A 19,632-nucleotide genomic window follows, 5' to 3' on the forward strand; every position below is an offset into this window, starting at 1 on the left:
TGCTCGGGTCAAGACCTGTGTCTGCGAGAACCCTCTCACCTCGGTATGGTCAGTGAAACCTGTGCGGAAGTGAGTGTGTAAACCCTCCCCCTCAAAGGCTGGTCAGCTAGGATGACTTTGGACGCTCCGAATTGGTCGAAGGTTGAATGGCCGTTTTTCCCTCACCTAGGGATCAAGGGAGGACAGAGTGTATTTAAGCAGTCATTGTCGGCTGTTCAGTGTGCATTCTCTTTCAGTCATGCTAGACTGATGAACTGTAACATTCTCATGTAGATACTGTAAATAAATCCCATATTCCTCGTTCTCGATGAGAAGTCTCTCCCTTCAACAACGTCCTCAGCGTAGATGAGTTAGACGATGGCATGGGCCAGCTACCATCAATTTCATGCCCGAACCCAACCATTACAAGGCTTCAAGCACTCCGTGAACTTCCAAAAATAAGTCTAATATCTTGGGCTTGGGTCCAAATAGAACCACATAAGTTATATATATATATATATATATATATATATATATATATATATATATATATATATATATATATATATATATATATATAGTGTTTTTCTTACAACGCCGAACATATGTATATAAAGAATAGTGTCGCAAGGTAGCCTTAATGCACTTGGTTTTAAATCCTGTTTGGCGAATAATGAAAGGGGTTAAGTGTGGCGACGGCGCCTGTGCACGTGGCCTGCGCTTCCGTGGTTATAACGTCACGCGCGTCGAAGATAGGCGCGGCTTCAGCAGCGGTTGCAGCCATAGAGTTTCGTACAATACGCAATTGCAGCAGAGATGCATGGTAGGTACGGTGACCGCGGCTAAAGTGAACTACCGCGGCGGCACTTGTGACGGCGTAGTGTGGTGCCGTATGAAAAACTTGCATGATATCATAATGTATGCAGGCTGAAGAGTTTCGCTGGTAATCTGTCCCCTTATCTGTCCGTTGCGGCCCCAAGAATTTTTAAAAATGTGCAGTTTAACGTGCTTTCCGGCCAGTGATTGTAATTGCGTTTCGCAATGTTACCGCACTTTATAATCGCACATAAAAGTGCTTATTAATATAGTGAGATTAATTCATACATTTTATTTCATTACGGTCGAAAAGAAAAATTTCTCGGTCCAGTGTAGTTTCTTTTTTTTTTTCTCAACTGTGTTTAACGTACACGCAATAAATCATATTTTGATCGTGATTGTGATTAGCGGGTACTTAGTGGACATGGAGGAGGGAAAATGCTGGGTACTCGTGGGTTTTAGAGTTTTGGGCTTTTGGGGACCTCGACTAGCCGGTTTTTTTTTTTTTTTTCATTTCTAGTTGGCAACACTGGTTGTGATGCCATAACGGCGCGCAGGACTATGGGGATGTTGTTATTCCTGATATTAGTGTTTTGATGTCGTATGTATATATATTTTTTCCATGATCAAAAGAGCTGTGCACTCACGCCAGTACTGCAGCCGATAACAACTCAAGCAGGCGAACTAGTGGACCTGCGCTGCAAATGAGGTAAAGTGGAACCTTGCCACAGATTTCTCGTAGTATCTGGTTGCCTTGGCGCCATCGTTTTGTTTGGACAAGTTTTTTGCTTGTATAGTTCAAATGGTTTTTGCCACTTTCCATTTATTACTGTGAATTTCCATCAAAATATGTTCTTCGAAATTATGAACTTCGATGTTGTGCTCATGTGTCGGAAAGATTAATCTTGACTGAAATTGTTTTCTTTTCTTTTTTAATGCGCGCAGGTTCTGCAGCTATGGATGGACAAGACGACGAATATTACACTTCATACGACTCGTATCGAATGGCACCGCAATGCAAGCTCCTGGAAACTATATATGAAAATCCAAAACTACGCACCGATGGTTTAAAGCAGTTCACATCGGTAAGGAAATATAAACGGTTCATAGACTTCACGGCAGGACCAACGGCAACCAAAAAGTGGAAACGAAGCCAAAAAGCGCGAAAACTAGCAAGCAGTCGCCTACTCCACGCCTTTGGAGCTTCTGACAATTGTGACGACCTACAACACTCGCTCCGCTCTGTGCGAAATGCGAGAGCGCGCATGCCGCCGTCGTATGAGAACAGAATCTCGCAACAGAGCTCTGAATCACGAACGGGATTACATGGTTGCTACAAAAGTGCTACTGTTTATGGACGTGTGCGAGAGACGAAGAACGGGTCTGCAAGCCACGAATGGCAAAATGAGTCGCATGTAGTGCCTGTGTGTGCTGGTAACTTTGAGTTGCCCGAAACTTTTGTTGTGTCTAGCACGGACTTAATTGTCGAGGAGGCTGCCACTGTTGAACTGCCCCTTGATTGCAGAAACAAGAAGGAAGAAACTCTAGGCTTCTATGATAATATGGAATGTCGAGAACATGAGTGTGATGAAAATCACACTGGTGCGAGCAATAGTATACCATGGTGTTATGCACTGCCTTGTACACAGACCAAGGAAAATCAGGCTGCGTTTTGTTACAACAGTGGTGATCGGTCACAGGTGATTGACTGTAGAAGTGGTGGTTTGTGTCAGAATAGCCCAGGAGAGCCCTTTAACAAGGCACTGCCTTCCGAAGGCTTTTACGCAATTTGTGACAGGAGACCTCTGCATTCCTGGGCAGCATGCCAAGATGACGATGTATCTGACACTGTGGTGGAACTGGTTGCAGTGATTGAGACGACACACAGTCTCTGTGACAGTGTTGTGAAAGACAGCAGTGCATCTGCTAATCAAAACAGTGTGAGCTGTCTGCTAAACCAGGCTATAGAAGCTAGCAATGGTAGTGTTACTTAGCGTTATTTTGCTAGCTTTTATGCACATGTACACCACATGTGACAATCAGTAGTATACAAGAAGTTTGTGATCATGCCTTTGTTGTTCTTGTTATGAAAAAACAAATGATGTATGCTTCAATGCAAGAAGTGTTTGCAGTGCATTTGAAGGTATATGCTATGCAATCCAGTCAAAATACAAATTGTGCTCTTCTGCCTTCCATGGCTGAGCACAAATGCAGGAAGTACTTGTTTATTTTATTGCTCCTGCTGTGTGGGGGAGTCTAGCAATTGTTGCTGGCCTGGCCAGCATGCACATTTCTTCACAGATGCTGGGACCAAGGTAGCACTTCCTTACGTAGCTGCCCTACTATTACATGCCAGAAATGTGTTTCGTTGATAAGTGTCAGCTTGTCCAAGCATGGATTCACATTACGCAAACAGCTTTGATTGCATTGCATGGTTCTTTTGAGACAAAGTGTAGTGCCTTTAACATTGTTCCCCAAGAGGTGGTCTTTTGTTGTCTTTGTACTTTATTTCAAGAACTGCCACAATAGTGAACAAAAATGTTCTAGTTCTGTATAAAAAAGAAAATATATGGCAAAAAGAAAAAGAATTATATGGCAGCTGGTCATGCTTCTTCTTTTCAAGTAACTCCTATAGACAGTGAAATCAAGAATGCTTGAACAGCTCCTTCAAAGGAAGCCTGCTGTACCTGCTCTCCATGCCTCCACACTCCCTGAAGTATTTCCCCTACAGATTCAAAGGAAATGGAGACCTTGCAGTACTTCAGCGGCATCGAAATGTTACAGTCATGCACTAAACTCATGAACTGAGTGTGTTTGGGGATGGAAAAAGATTGCTCACAGCAAAAACCCAATGTGCGCACTGCAGTGGCTAAGTGGCTCTGTTCTGCTGCTGAGCACACGGTTGCAGGTATGATATCCAGCACTGGTGACTATATTCTGATGGGGGTGGAATGCAAGAATGCTTGTGTACTAAGCTCTGGGTGCTCTTTGAAGAATCCCAGGTGGTCAATTCGCTGTGCCACAAAAGCATCTTGAGTCTTGTTAACATCCATTACTATGAAAAAAAAACTCCAGACAGGGTGCGCTGTTCATCACATGATATAGCTGTGGTAAGGGGAGTACAACTGAATTCAGAGCCCTGCATCATTATGGTGTCTATCACAGCACTTATGTTGCTTTGGAATGTTGGACACCATCAGTCAACCAATTGACAATTTGCAAAATAGTGAGTGCCACTTCGTGTTTTCTAACCACATACTCTCATTCACAGACTGCATCTCTCCCGTCAAGTGCCTTCCCCCTCCAAAGGCCACAAAAGCTTTTCCAAAATTACTGCGAAAATTCCAGGACCTCGTGTTGCCCTATACCCGCAGACCCACCCCACAGACTCTGGCAGAGTAGAGGCATGGACAGGGTTCACCGGTAATAAAGGGGAAGATGTTGAACAGGAACGATAGTTCATTTTGCTAGTCTGTGGTCATGGTTACATGGTTACTTGCACATGCACGGCAACATTTTTGCTATAGGTCAATTAGTAAACACATGCACAGTAATTCGGGGTATTTAGGGTTAGGAAAGGAGCTACGTGATCATGTACCCAAAGAACCTTTTCTCTATTTCTCCCAGTAAGCTGCCATTCATGACTAAGTGCCTGCTGTATACAGTTCAGCCCATTTTTGTTCATTTGGCGATTTCCTTCTCATGATCCAGGTCCCCTGTCACTACTTGGCCTAGATAAACATACCCTTTCACAGCTTCAAGATTGGCTAGACTGGGGTATACGTCAGAGGAAGACAGGTGCCCTCAGTCAATCAACACTTCAGCAGCAGACGAAATGGACATGCCCACTAGGTGGACACTTGCAGAATACTACCCCCCCCCCCTCAAGTTATGAACTTGTTTCCTAGCCTGGCTACTGAATGTTATAAATTTTCAAACCTGTCCTCAGTCATTTGTTGTAAGTACAAAAATTTCCTAATCAAATCAAACATTTCTGTTAAGAATAATTGACCTTCAAAAATCAAATGCCATATATTTTCTATATTTATAAACTAAAGAAAGGTTGCGTGTAGTAAATTGGTTAAATAAAAAGCCTCATCTACATTATTTGATGCATGTAATACTGTTCATAATGACAAGTGAGCAGCTTGTGATTGGAAAAAAAAAGGCTATTATAACTGAAACAGTATCATATCTGGTATACCATGGCTATTAAAGTAATGAAACAAAGGAATGGCACAACATGAGGTGCTTGTAGAGAGTAGTGTTCACTGAAGGAGCTAAGTTCAGTACTACAGCACTGTAAATCTGTTCATGTGAATGCAAACATGGTGGCATTGGCCAAGTTACAGCTTGCTTTGCTTAAATATATAAAAAAAAAATCGAGGCTGCCTATGTTTGAGGCATTTTTGTTGAACAACAGAAAATTATTGTGCAGAAGTTGGCTGCTCAATGTGATCGCTCGGGAACTGGTGCTTCTGCACTGTAACCGTGACTATCGTGCAGCAGGATTGTCAAAAACACCCACCACTTGCACTTGCATTCCTCCCTGTAGATTCTAATAAGTGTCGCTATCTTTTATATTTGAACAGAAAGAAATATTCGGCAATTTCGAATAGCACATTCTTCATTCAAATACGAATTGAACAGCAAAGAGTATTTGATTTATGTTCGAAATTTCAAATATTCAGACATCTGTAGTTGTAAGCTATCTTTACCGTTGTTGGACAGAACAATGTAACCTAATATTCACAAGTTGTCTTTATATTCTCTGATATTCCTTATATTTAATCCTTCGAAATGTTGTGTATACAAGTGGGGATTAAAAAAAAAAAAAGCTGACTGACTTCATGGAGCTCTTTGTAATAGTATTGCTGCGTTCTACTGTTAGCTAGGTGCAGGTGGACACTTCACAAGTCGGTACCATGCCAACATTGCCATAAAATGCCTTGCGTGTTTGTCGCGACTTTTCCAGACTGTTGTCACATTACTCTTGCGAAATTGTAATGTCTGTTTGTAATCGACAGTGAATCTCCTTGGAAAAACTACAAAAGAAACGCTTGCAATACTTCAAATGACATTTGTCGAGGAGGCACTGAGCCATGCATGAGTTTTTGAGTGGCTTGGGTGGATTCTAGAGAAGAAATGAACGTTAAAGTGCATCCCAATTTTGGCCAACCTTCAACTAGTCGTATCTATAAAAAGGTTAGACAAAAACCCAACAAGAGTTGTCCCTGCACAATTAACATGGTTTTAGAAGCTGCTGGTATGAGTTAGAGCTCTTGTGAGTGGATATTGAGTGTAGAATTGGGCATGAGATGCATTGTCGCAATGTTTGTTCCCCACATGCTCACAAAGGATGAAACGACAAAACAAATACAGCTTTTTTTATTTTGTGGCAGGATTTAAAACATCACATTAAAAGTGACCCAGGCCTTTTTTGAAGGTAATCACAGGTTACAAAAGCTGGGGTTAAAGGTGTCAGTGACAAGAACTTTATTGGAGTGTCCTAAGAAACTTGATTAGGGGGAGCCGAAGGCTCCCCAATCAAGTTGGTGGCTCCGCCAATGACAAGACTGTGAGTTGATGACTCTCTACGATGTCGCGGGCCCTCTAGATGGCCTGTAGTTGGTGCGTGAATTCCGAGCTCTTCAGCAAGACGTCCCACTTGGACTTGTATTGAAGGTCGGAGCTCGCATTGTATGGGCACAGCCAGAGCATGTGGTCTAAAGAGCAGCATGTGTGGCCATATTTGGAGCACGGGAAGTGGGGTCAATCCAACTAAGCGCTTCGGGGGTGGGGTAGGATCTTGTCTGCAAGAGCCTAAAGGTAGGTTGTCCTGAGTAGGCTGTCCACCTTGAGTCCTCCCCTTTTGCTTGTGATTCTAGTGATGAGTCTTAGTATATTTCTCACCTACGTGCCTAGCTTGTTGAGAGCTTCTGCATTACAGCCTTTGGCATTGATTAAAAGTTCTAAAATTTTGAAGAAGTTCACGCTCGGAATGGGTGCCCTTCTCGTGTCGTAATCGTGCCCTGCCTCAACTGTCTGCAGAGGAGGAGTTCAGATGTGGTCGGTAAAAGCTTGAGACTCGTGCCTGTAAGAAATTCTGTTACCTCTATGGTTGCCTGGAGAGATTGCTCTAGATCTGCCAGAGACCCCCTGGGGACCAGATTGTGATATCGTCTGCACAAATTGCATGGCCTATTTTTGGGAGTTCGGCCACCCTTTCGGAGAGTTTATGCATGGCGATATTGAATAGTAACGGGGATAGGATTGAGCCCCGAGGGGTTCCGCAGTTGCCCAGTTCATAAGGACCGCCCGAGATCGTGCTCAGTTGAAGGAACGCTTTTCTTTTCGATAGGAACGAGAGAGTGAAATTAAAGAGTTTCTGCCCTAGGTTGAGAGAGGAAATTTCATTCAATATGTGTTCGTGAGCCACCTTATCAAAGGCCTTAGCGAGGTCGAGTGCAATGATTCCTTGGACGTCCCACGTCTCGTTCTCGAATATGGATCTTTTCAGGAGGAGCATTGCGTCCTGTGTGGGGAGTCCCTTTCTAAAACCTATTACATCATGCCTAAATAGTTCGTGGTTTTCTATGTGTTCGACGATTCGATTGTGTACTGCATGTTTGGCCACATTGCAAATGCATAATGTTAAGAGAGATGGGACGCAGGTTATTTACGTGCGGAGGTTTCCCCGGTTTGAGGATGAGCACCACCTTGGCTGTGCGCCATTCCTGGCCTGACTGTGCCCAGAGCTCCACACCTCATTTATGTCTGCTGTTAGGATTTTGATGGCCTTGTCATCCAGGTTCCGGAGGAGTTTGTTGGTCTGGCCCCGGGGTATGACCCAGAAACCAAGCAAGTTTAAAGTAAGTTCAAAACTACTTCTTCACCAAGACCGAAAAAAAATGCAAAAATGCACTTGTGTAAAGACTATGATGATCGTTTCTTTTTTTATTCTTTGACACTTTTGGAATTAAGCAGGGGGAATTTGTTTCTCCTGGACAGACTGTCCATCACCAATTTGACTAGCAAGTATTAAGGAGATTAAGATAGAATTTGGACAGAAACACTAAATCTTGTGGAATGCGGGTGATTGGTTTCTCTTATCACGACAGTGCTGCAGTTCACACTGCTTTAGTAATGACGCGGTATTTAGCCTTTCGAGACGGGCCGGCATACCTCACTAACTCTATTCATCAGTTCGAGCTCCCTGTGATTTTTTTTTTTTTCATTTTTAAAGAAGGAAAATTTGATAAAGAAAGAAAATTTACCACTACACGAGGTGGAGACAATTTTGCAGGGGCCACTCAACAGCAGAAGCTGTGACCTCCAGTGTTGCTGCGAGCAGTGGGAGAAAAGGTTGGACAAGTGTGTTGACTTAATTAGAGATTACTTTGAAAGGAACTAAATGCTTCTTGTCCTAAATGAAAATAATTTTTTTCATTTGAAGATAGTTCTTTATTTTGGAGGGTTGAGTGTTCTTACTGCAACAGCAGTAGGTGGTTGATTTAACACTTTTTCTCTGCCTGCCTGCCTAATGGACTGTAGTGCAGACTAGTGTCCCTGTAGGTGCCCCCCGTGCATATACAGAGCATATACAGGGACACTAGTGTGGTTGTTATCATGGCTACCTCCAGAGGCTGGGTCTTTCAGTTTCAACGTGAAGGATTTTTTTCTGATGAATTCATATAACAGGCCAGCAATGTCTCCAGCTCAAATACACCAAAATTAGTATTTTTGGCACGGTGTCAACTTTAAGCTTGTTTGAATGTGCCCCTAGTACAGGGTGAAGAGCAAGGGAGCATTGCAGTGAAAATTGAACTTTAAACCACAGACATCACCAGAGCAGGATTGGCCACCCTGGTGCAGTACTTGGCCACAACCTCCTACATGAATACAACAATCAAACCCCGGCCCTCAGTCCCCAGCAGCCACAAAGCAACTGACCACGGCGGCGGTCAGACCTGTGACACAGCAGAGGGTGCTAAGAATCCCTGGCTCCGGACAGGCCGCCATTGGAATCTGAACCTGGCAACGTTTAACGTTAGCACATTATCTAGTGAGGCGAGTCTAGCAGTGTTATTGGAGGAATTAGAGGGTAGTAAATGGTATATAATAGGGCTCAGTGAGGTTAGGAGGACAAAAGAAGCATGTACAGTGCTAAAAAGCGGGCACGTCCTGTGCTACCAGGGCTTAGCGGAGAGACGAGAACTAGGAGTCGGATTCCTGATTAATGAGGATATAGCTGATAACATACAGGAATTCTATAGCATTAACGAGAGGGTGGCAGATCTTGTTGTGAAACTTAATAAGAGGTACAAATTGAAGGTCGTACAGGTCTACGCCCCTACATCCACTCATGATGACCAGGAAGTCGAAAGCTTCTATGAAGACGTGGAATCGGCGATGGGTAAAGTCAAAACAATATACACTATACTGATGGGCGACTTCAATGCCAGGGTAGGCAAGAAGCAGGCTGGAGACAAGTCAGTGGGGGAATATGGCATAGGCTCTAGGAATAGCAGGGGAGAGTTATTAGTAGAGTTTGCAGAACAGAATAATATGCGGATAATGAATACGTTCTTCTGCAAGTGGGATAGCCGAAAGTGGACGTGGAGGAGCCCAAATGGCGAGACTAGAAATGAAATAGACTTCATACTCTGCGCTAACCCTGGCATCATACAAGACGTGGACGTGCTCAGCAAGGTGCGCTGCAGTGACCATAGGATGGTAAGAACTCGAATTAGCCTAGACTTGAGGAGTGAACAAAAGAAACTGGTACATAAGAAGCCAATCAATGAGTTAGCGGTAAGAGGGAAACTAGAGGAATTCCGGATCAAGCTACAGAACAGGTATTCGGCCTTAACTCACGAAGAGGACCTTAGTGTTGAAACAATGAACGACAATCTTATGGGCATCATTAAGGAGTGTGCAATAGAAGTCGGTGGTAACTCCGCTAGACAGGATACCAGTAAGCTATCACAGGAGACGAAAGATCTGATCAAGAAACGCCAATGTATGAAAGCATATAACCCTACAGCTAGAATAGAACTGGCAGAACTTTCTAAGTTAATCAACAAGCGTAAGACAGCTGACATAAGGAACTATAATATGGATAGAATTGAACATGCTCTCAGGAACGGAGGAAGCCTAAAAGCAGTGAAGAAGAAACTAGGAATAGGCAAGAATCAAATGTGTGCGTTAAGAGACAAAGCCAGCAATATCATTACTAATATGGATGAGATAGTTCAAGTGGCTGAGGAGTTCTATAGAGATTTATACAGTACCAGTAGTACCCACGACGATAATGTGAGTGAGAATGGTCTAGAGCAATTTGATATCCCACAAGTAACACTGTAAGAAGCACAGAACGCCTTGGGAGCTATGAAAAGGGGGAAGGCAGCTGGGGAGGATCAGGTAACAGCAGATTTGTTGAAGGATGGTGGGCACATTGTTCTAGAAAAACTCGCCACCCTGTATACACAATGCCTGATGACCTCGAGTGTACCGGAATCTTGGAATAACGCTAACATAATCCTAATCCATAAGAAAGGGGACGCCAAAGACTTGAAAAATTATAGACCGATCAGCTTACTGTCCGTTGCCTACAAAGTATTTACTAGGGTAATCGCAAATAGAATCAGGAACACCATAGACTTCTGTCAACCAAAGGACCAGGCAGGATTCCGTAAAGGCTACTCAACAATAGACCATATTCACGCTATCAATCAGGTGATAGAGAAATGTGCAGAATATACAGTAACCAACCCTTATGTATAGCTTTCATTGATTACAAGAAAGCGTTTGATTCAGCCGAAACCTCAGCAGTAATGGAGGCATTACGAAATCAAGGTGTAGACGAGCCGTATGTAAAAATACTGAAAGATATCTATAGCGGCTCCACAGCCACCGTAGCCTCCATAAAGAAAGCAACAAAATCCCAATAAAGAAAGGCATCAGGCAGGGAGATACGATCTCTCCAATGCTATTCACAGCGTGTTTACAGGAGGTATTCAGAGACCTGGAGTGGGAAGAATTGGGGATAAGAGTTAATGGAGAATACCTTAGTAACTTGAGATTCACAGATTCGCCTTGCTTAGTAACTCAGGGGACCAATTGCAATTCATGCTCACTGACCTGGAGAGGCAAAGCAGAAGGGTGGGTCTAAAAATTGATCTGCAGAAAACTAAAATAATGTTTAACAGTCTCAGAAGAGAACAGCAGTTTACGATAGGTAGCGAGGCACTGGAAGTGGTAAGGGAATACATCTACTTAGGGCAGGGAGTGACCACGGATCCGGATCATGAGACTGAAATAATCAGAAGAATATGAATGGGCTGGGGTGCATTTGGCAGGCATTCTCAAATCATGAACAGCAGGTTGCCACTATCCCTCAAGAGAAAAGTATATAACAGCTGTGTCTTACCAGTACTCACGTATGGGGCAGAAACCTGGAGGCTTACGAAAAGGGTTCTGCTTAAATTGAGGACGACGCAACGAGCTGTGGAAAGAATAATGATGGGTGTAACATTAAGGGATAAGAAAAGAGCAGATTGGTTGAAGGAACAAACGCGAGTTAATGACACCTTAGTTGAAATCAAGAAAAAGAAATGGGCATGGGCAGGACATGTAATGAGGAGGGAAGATAACCGATGGTCATTAAGGGTTACGGACTGGATTCCAAGGGAAGGGAAGCGTAGCAGGGGGCGGCAGAAAGTTAGGTGGGCGGATGACATTAAGAAGTTTGCAGGGACAACACGGCCAGAATTAGTACATGACCGGGGTATTTAAAGAAGTATGGGAGAGGCCTTTGCCCTGCAGTGGGCCTAACCAGGCTGATGATGATGATGATACGAGGCATTGAGCTGTTGCATGTAATGCATCAGCAATGTGAGACGCGGCTAGACTGACGTGTGTGTCTGTGCCTGACTGTCATGATATCATTGGATCACTCCACCTGCAGTTTTCCAAGATTTCCAAGGGGAATAGCATTTGTCAAACTTTAAATGAATGCAAGTTATGGGCAAATAGACTAACTATTCTAGGTCATATGCAGCTAGTCTGTATCATATGCGAGTAGCTCAGGAGCTTGGCATGTGGCATTGGATTAAATCCGAGGAGCAGTTTTTATAAGACAACTGCTGCTGCTGCATTTTAATGTGGTTAGCATGGTTAGGATACTTCACGCACTTTCTGGTGGCTTTCTACCTATCTATATCCATCTGTATATTTATTTATCAGTGTGTCTAACCATTTCCCTGCCAACTTGTGTCACAGGGTAATCCATGGTCTAATGGGTAGAGCATCAGGCTGCTGTGCTGAAAAAACCGAGTTTGAAAGCAACCATTAGACCAACTTTGGTCACTGGGTATGTGCAGCTTTTCAATTAAACTATCTGACACCATCTTGAATTACTGAGTATGTGGCACTGGATAAGTGTCCCTCGTCAATGAACCTTTTTGACGCCAACTTAGGCCACAGGGTATGTGCCCTTAAGTATGTGCTGTTCCTCATGACAAAAAAAAATACCTTTAAAATTTCTTGGGTGCTAGGTAGAATGGAACCCATGTCATATATGTTCAGACAATCTTGTCTGAATATATATGCACATGTGTCATGCACTGCAGACTTCGTGGCAGTGCCACTAGATGGCACAGTGCGACCAGTGGGAATAGAGTCACTGGAAAAAATTTTTTCCAGTGACTCTAAGTGGGAAGCGCGAGAGAGGAGCCCGGTTGCATACATCCAGCTTACATATGTTTTGGCGTTGGCAAATACGCTGTGTTCCTACATTGCTTCAATGCTAATTGCGTCAATGTCGACATTCATCGCGAGATGGGTTCTGCTGGAATTTTTTTACCTTTCATGGGATATTGTTACATTTAATGGAAATTTATTACTTCATGCTAGTCAATTTAAATGTTTAGTCATTACAATAGTGTAAACTGTGCCATGGCATATGCATATAAAGAATGTGTGCTCGAAAGTGAATCGGAAACTAGGATTCTTGAGGCAGAGACTAGACCAAGCTACGTGATATATAAGGCTGATCGCTTACAAGACTTTTATTAGGCCATTACTAGAATATGCCTGGGCCGTTTATGCCCGCATGAGGAAGGATTAAAAACAAATTTAGAAAAAATTCAATGCTGCGCTGTGTGCTTCATATGCTCCAAGTATCGTTGGTTATATTTAGTCACACAAATGCTGCAGTCTTGCAAACTGGAACCACTAGAAGCACGGAAGCAAAAGAATCGGCTCAAAGTCTTTTCTTCGGGTGCTGCATGAATGACTTAAAATTGATAGACATGTGTATGTAGCACTGCCAGGGAAACGAAGCGTTCGTAAAACAATTATGTTTTACAGCCACACTTTGCTTGCAGTGGGGTGTGTTTTGCTATTCATTTTTCCAGCCGTGATATGACTGTGGAATGCGTTGCCAAGCTTTGTGGTTAATTCAGTCAATGTTTGTCAGTTCGAACAATCCTTAGATATGTATTTAAAGGATTACACTGCCTCTTGATGTACTTGTTTACCTGCTATATGGTATAAGTGTGTGTGTGTTTTTTTTTACCCTCCCTGTAAGAACACCCAACGGAGGGTTGACAGTATGAATAAATAAGTAAATAAATAAATGAATAAATAAATAAATAAATGATGTAAGATCGGAGATAGTTTCTCTTACTGCTAAAGCAAAAGCCTTAAATTCTGTTACCTCGCTTATTTATATGTAAAAGTTATCCACATTTCCGGACTGACATTTCCACTCACTAAATTTATGGACAGTGTAAGACTTGGAGTGAAAGTTTACATTTTAAAATGAAAACTTTCAATTTTTTGTCTTCAGAAATATATCTGTCACTAATAATAGAAAATGTTTTTATGGAATTCATGTAACTTAATATTGTGACATTAATATGGTCTTGCTACTTTACATTGCTTTTGCAGAAGTGCCCTATGTTCTGGGCAATACTTCAATCAATGCTTACATAATTTGTGAAATTTTCTCTCCTTCAAAGCAGACTGAATTGGCCAAAGTGACTGTGGTTTGTATGTCTTAGAGAATTCCTCCAAGGTTGGCTGCACCTCACTAAAAGGCTCGAATTCTTTCTGTAAGCTGAAATGTTTTCATATATGTATGATACCACACCAACTCGCCCAGCTACCCTTACTTTTGAATTGTATATACTTGCTTACTAGAATAAATGAACAATTGCAAACAAGGAATGGCACTTCAAGAACCCTTCACAGAGCTAGGCAATGTATGCATCTTTAAGCTTTGAAAGTTGATGGCTCGGTGATTATGCATGTTAGACTGTCACATGAGTTAAGATTTTCAGGTTGCAGTATATGTTAGCCAAAACTTAATTTGGCTAAAGACATTTGACTTGGAGACCTTGTAATAAATTTTTTGTGCTAAGTTTAACCTATTTCGAAAGAACTGGCACTATCTTAGTGGCTCAAATCGGAGCACTGCTGTATATACTAGTCATGGCCAACTTTCTGTCTTGAGTTAGATCCTCCATCTTACGAATTTCCACAGAACTCGTTTGCCTACACTTCCCTCCACTGAGAGGGAGTGTGGCTTAATTGGTACTGCAGTGTCAGCAGCAGGTACTTTGTACACAATTGTGTACATTGCAGATATGTCCCGTTTTGTACAGATAGGGTATGTAAATTTTATACAGATAAAAAGCACATGTGTGATAAAATGCACCATAGACTGTAGTGGTGCAAAAACCTTGGTGATGGACTGAAATGTATCATTGTGGCTTCCTATAGAATTGCTCGTCATTCATACCACTGACACTAACCCTTAAGAGATCAGATGGCAACATTACAATATATCCTATCTATGTAGTTAGTTCCTCACATATTCAAGATTACATATGCTGTTTCAGTGGTGTTCTTTTTGTATTGTGACTAAGGTACCCATACAGTGTTAGGTGCCTTGCACTGTTTCATCTGGCATTGATTTGAGTAAACTTTTAAAACATGCCTGAGCAATCTGCTTTCAACAAGAAGAAAACTTTCTTCAGTGTTGATTCTAGCCCACGTTTCCTTCCTTTGTGGAGGGTGGTGCTCTCCGGTGGCAAACAAGTGGAGAAACATGACTTCTTCCTTCTCTTTCCAATCCTGCCTGGGGCTTAAATGATATTGCGCGACTTCCTGGGGCTTACGTTACCTTCGTTTAAGTTCCTTCAACTCGGTGCTACAGCTTTCAAATCAGCTGCAGGTGGCGGCATTGACCAATCATTGCTCTTCAGGTGCATTATTCTTTTCTGTTGTAGCATCAGCAGAAGCGCAATATTATGTGCAGCAAGTCTTGCAAACATACAGAGATGCACAGAGAGTAAGCTTCTGTCAAGAAGAAGAAAAGTTCATTCGTTGTGGAGTTAGTACTCCCCAGTGGTTAAGTGGAGAGCATTAATTTTTTGGGGTCTTTCTTTCCTTTGGTCCCATTCCCTGCACAGTAGCATGTAAGCGAATATGCACTGGCTAAAAATTCTACTTTTCTATATAGAGATTTCTCTCCCTTTTGAATAGTACACAACTTGTGCCGCTGGGTATGTGAACACTTCTTGACCAATTCTTCAGAATGTGTATGTGCGACTGGGGTAGGTGCCCAAGTAGAGCAGAACATGAGGAAAGAAGTGATGAAGTCGTCTATAGAGAAGTGAAGAAGTCTGCAACAAAAGCAGCCAATTGTGGGCACAAAATGGGATGTGTGCATTGAGTGAGGAGTGTTAATAGAACTGAAGACATTTCAGTGTGCAGCAAAGACAACTTCACTTATTACTAATTTCCAGGTATGCATGGGATCTGCCTTTTTATTTTTTCTTCCTCCTCTTTCCTATCCTGCTTTTCGGGTTTTCTGCTGGCTTCGTTAAGTTATTCCACCTTGGTGCTGGTGCACAGGTAAGCTGCAGAGCATGGTGTCAGCCCATCATAGCAGCTAGTGGTGTGACCATGCTCCCCATGCAGAGCATTTTTTTTTTCTTCCTTAGCATTGGTATAGAGTGCTGTTCCATTAGCATAATAGACTCTGACACTGCTAATGAGCCTGAATCCAATATATACATGTTAGTACACCAAGAATGAGTGATTCACCTTGTCAAATGCCTTAGCCAAATCAAGCTGTACTATCGCCAGCTGCACAATCCCCTCAGCCATACATTTGAGCACCGACCTCGAAATATCACTCAAGTATTCCCACCAAGCTTCGATGATAAACGATCTTGCGGGTTAACACACACAACATACAACCAGCGGATCCACCCAATGTATGGCTTACATAAATTTTATAGTCGGCTAGGAAGAGGTATTTTCATGTCTCTATTGGATCTGTTTCCTGGTTAGTAGCAATACATAATTTCTCATTGTATAGCAAATGAAGGAGCTTTACCATGCTGTCACTGCTTAAGTCGTGGACATTTAAAGTACCAAAGTGAAAGGGAAGTGCACCCACCATGATTACTTAGATTGGTGCAGCGTTTAAATGCTGCTCCTTAGCTATAGCACTCCCTCCTAGATGAGGTCATGCACTTCAACATCGGCGTCTGCATGAGGCAGGTGTTCTATGAAGCTTCTTAACTTTGAGACCCTGAGTACCCGGGCCTCGTTTCCTAAAGAAGCTGTGTTTTCAGTCGGTTCTGGATGCTTCTTGGTTGCATAGCACATTAATTCCGCTTCAATCTGTTAATTCAGCCCATGACATATTTTTAGATGATTCGTCACCAGACAACTTCATACAGTAGGCTTCTGTAAATTCGATTTTTCGTTTAATTCGATCTAGACCGAACGTCCCGGTCGGCACCCATACATTCTATGGGCCCAAACTTCCGTTCTTTCGATCTCAAAATTGACCTTCGCCGTATAATTCGAACTCACTGGTCAGCTTTGCCGCAGTACAGAAATGCCATGCGGCGAAGCATGCGCAATTTATTCCGACGAAACATACCACGAATGGAAAGGGGCCACTGTCCCGGGACATAGTTCGTGTTTCTTAACTATACAGGCGCGCAAGCGCCGTCTCCAGTCACAGTAAGCGCACCTAGGCACCTAATAAGCCATGTTTTGAGAAAGCTAGCGAAACGGTAGGCGGTAAAATACTCAACTCGGAAAGTCGAGGGGACGTTTAAAACCAACAAAATAGTGGGGATGCATCTAAAACTCTGAAGGCCTGCCAGTAAACTTATTAGGCTTCTCGGTGCTCGTACTGTGTCCGGAGACGGCGTATGTGTGTGTGTATTAAAGAACATATGCTGTGCCCCATAACAGTGGCACCGTTTTCGCTCGATATGCTTCACCGCACAGCTCGTCTGTATTGCGGTGAGGCTAACTTTAAAGGCAAATTCAAAGTGAATCAACGGCACGTTTCAGCGTATTAGAGCGCAGTTCTAAAACGCTGAAAGAGCGCAGCTCTTGCGCCCGTTCCCGCGGCGAGCGTCGGCGTTATCCCTCGCAACCGAGCACAGCGAAAGATGAACGCGGGGTGCAGCGGGGATGAAAGACGCGAGGAGGAGGGTATGACGACAGGGTCAGAGGAAAAGCGTAGTGCGGCGACGGTGGCTACCAGATAGCGCTAGAGTCGCGCATGTCTTCTGGGAGGTCTGCCGGCGGCAGTTGCTGTGAAATGCACCCACGCGTCACCCACACGCTGACTGACTCTCGCGATATCCAGATAGTGGCGCCACACTTCGCTCCGTTTGCAACGTGCCGCACGAGATTGCCCTCACCAACCAATATATCGCGAAATGAACACGTATAGAGCTGCGCTCAAATTTCGCATTAGGGAGTATCGCAATCGTCGGTGAATTTTTTTTCTGCCTTTTGTTTAATTCTACCCACCAGATAATTCAACCAGTTTCATCGGTCTCGTCAGGATCGCATTAACAGAAGCCAACTGTGTCATCCTAACTGGCAGGCTTCAGGCACGGATTACAGACAGATGATGAAGGCCTTGCCTCCTCTTCTCAATGAGCCGCAGCAGGTGTTATACCAGTTGCATTCACAACCTCACTCATGTCCATTAGGTGACTGACAATGGTCTCATCCTCAGCATGTCGATTTACACGAAGCTTTTTTGTGTAGGTTGCAAAGCATGCACCTGCAAGGTGATCTTAGCAGAAACCGTTATTGCATTGCCAGATGTACTTGATTGCAGACAAACAGTTTGTTGCCCAGGAAGCGGGATGACGCACTGGTGCTCATATATGGTCAGTAGGTGAGGAAGATTACTGGCAGAACTTCATATTTCAATGTGAAGGCCACATCATTTCATTTGCCACCCCTCTACACCAGTGCAATGCCACATTTCACGTGTGACAGATTGCACTGTGCCATATGCTTCTATAGTTCGCATTGATGTGAGAGGCAGTACGAAGGTCAATTCGCTCGCTGCTGCTGCCCCACTTCCTCGCTTGTGTTTTGACAGAGAGTTTCTGTGGTCACCAAATAAGATGTGTTGATATTTGCTTGTGCAAGTGACACCATGCTTGTTAATTTAGTTAGTATGCCTATGTGTACAAGTTTATACAGCCGATAAAATTGCTATCCTTACTTCATATAGCTGTACACTGTAATTCGCAATCACAATCGATGCTTCACCTTTCAGGCAAAACTGCGACTTTTTTATGTCCACTACAGGACAAGGACATTATCAGGAAAAGGTCTCTCCCCGCAATCTCCAATCTCCCTTGTCATACACTAGCCGATTCCAACTTGTGCCTGTAAATTTCCTAATTTCATCACCCACACCTAGTTTCATGCAGTCTTCGACTGCACTTCCCTTCCCTTGGCACCCATTTCAACTCTAATGATACACCAGTTATCTACCCTACGCATTACATGGCCTGCCCAGCCCCATTGTTTGCTCTTAATGTCAACTAGAACATCGGCTATCTCTGTTTGTTCTCTCATCCACACCACTCTCTTAACGTTATGCCGAACATTTCTTGTTCTATCGCTCTTTGCGCAGTCCTTAACCTGTCTTACACATAGAGCAAAACAATTCAGAAACTTTAGCTTACAAAATCCATTTCTTACAGGACACCAATGTAAGACACATTTGTTATGCTACTAGCAAGTACAAAAAAGGAGTAACATACTAAATGCACATAAAGTCCAGATGCCATCCACAGTGCAAGATGCCTGTCTCGCATAAGCACTGTGCAGGATGATAATTTCTTGCTGAGTATCCATAAGTGGCATGCGGCTGTATAATTTGCACCACTGCAGTGTAGTAGCCTACCACTTACCTTATTGTGTGAGCTTGTGTAGGTGCAAACGAAGATTGTGTCATTGCTTGGGTGGCAAGCATGGTGTAAAACTCAATTCTCGGCAACTCTTTTCCCTCTTGTACATTTTAACCACATAATTTCTATACATAATTCTTTGTTCCAAATTTACTAGCAGAAATACATTTGTTGCTAATTTTCAAGCATGTTTTCTAAACATTTATGGACAAAGACACCCCAAATTAAATGCTTATAGCCTGTTTGGTTATGCATAGTGCTGCAGCAGCAGTTTACAAATATAATCTTTTTCCCCCCTTTTTGTGAGGTTAATTAGCGTTACTACACACTTCACATGAAAACACATAATGGCAAAATTACAATTACAGGGCGCAACGTTTCAAAATAGCACAGTGGTTTGTGCGGGATGCTGTAGTGAAGGGTTCCGGATTAATTTTGACCACCTGGAGTTATTTAGTATGCACCCAAAGCATGGTGCAGAAGCGTTTTTGCATTCAGCCCCCATTGGAATGCAGCTTCCATGACTGGAAACCACACCAGTGACCTCGTGCTCAGCAAAAAGCACATAACTAGT

At 43.1% G+C, this 19,632-nt stretch overlaps 1 long non-coding RNA gene across 1 annotated transcript; it reads left to right on the top strand.

Annotated features, from left to right (window-relative positions):
* The first annotated feature begins 597 nt into the window (after positions 1-597).
* LOC126547604 (uncharacterized) lies at positions 598-5,641 on the top strand. Its single transcript, XR_011890434.1, has 2 exons — positions 598-1,504; positions 1,741-5,641. It is a non-coding gene; the product is annotated as an uncharacterized lncRNA (long non-coding RNA).
* The last annotated feature ends 13,991 nt before the right edge of the window (positions 5,642-19,632 follow it).

Source organism: Dermacentor andersoni, chromosome 1, assembly GCF_023375885.2.
Source record: "Dermacentor andersoni chromosome 1, qqDerAnde1_hic_scaffold, whole genome shotgun sequence".
In the NCBI taxonomy this organism is placed as follows: domain Eukaryota; kingdom Metazoa; phylum Arthropoda; class Arachnida; order Ixodida; family Ixodidae; genus Dermacentor; species Dermacentor andersoni.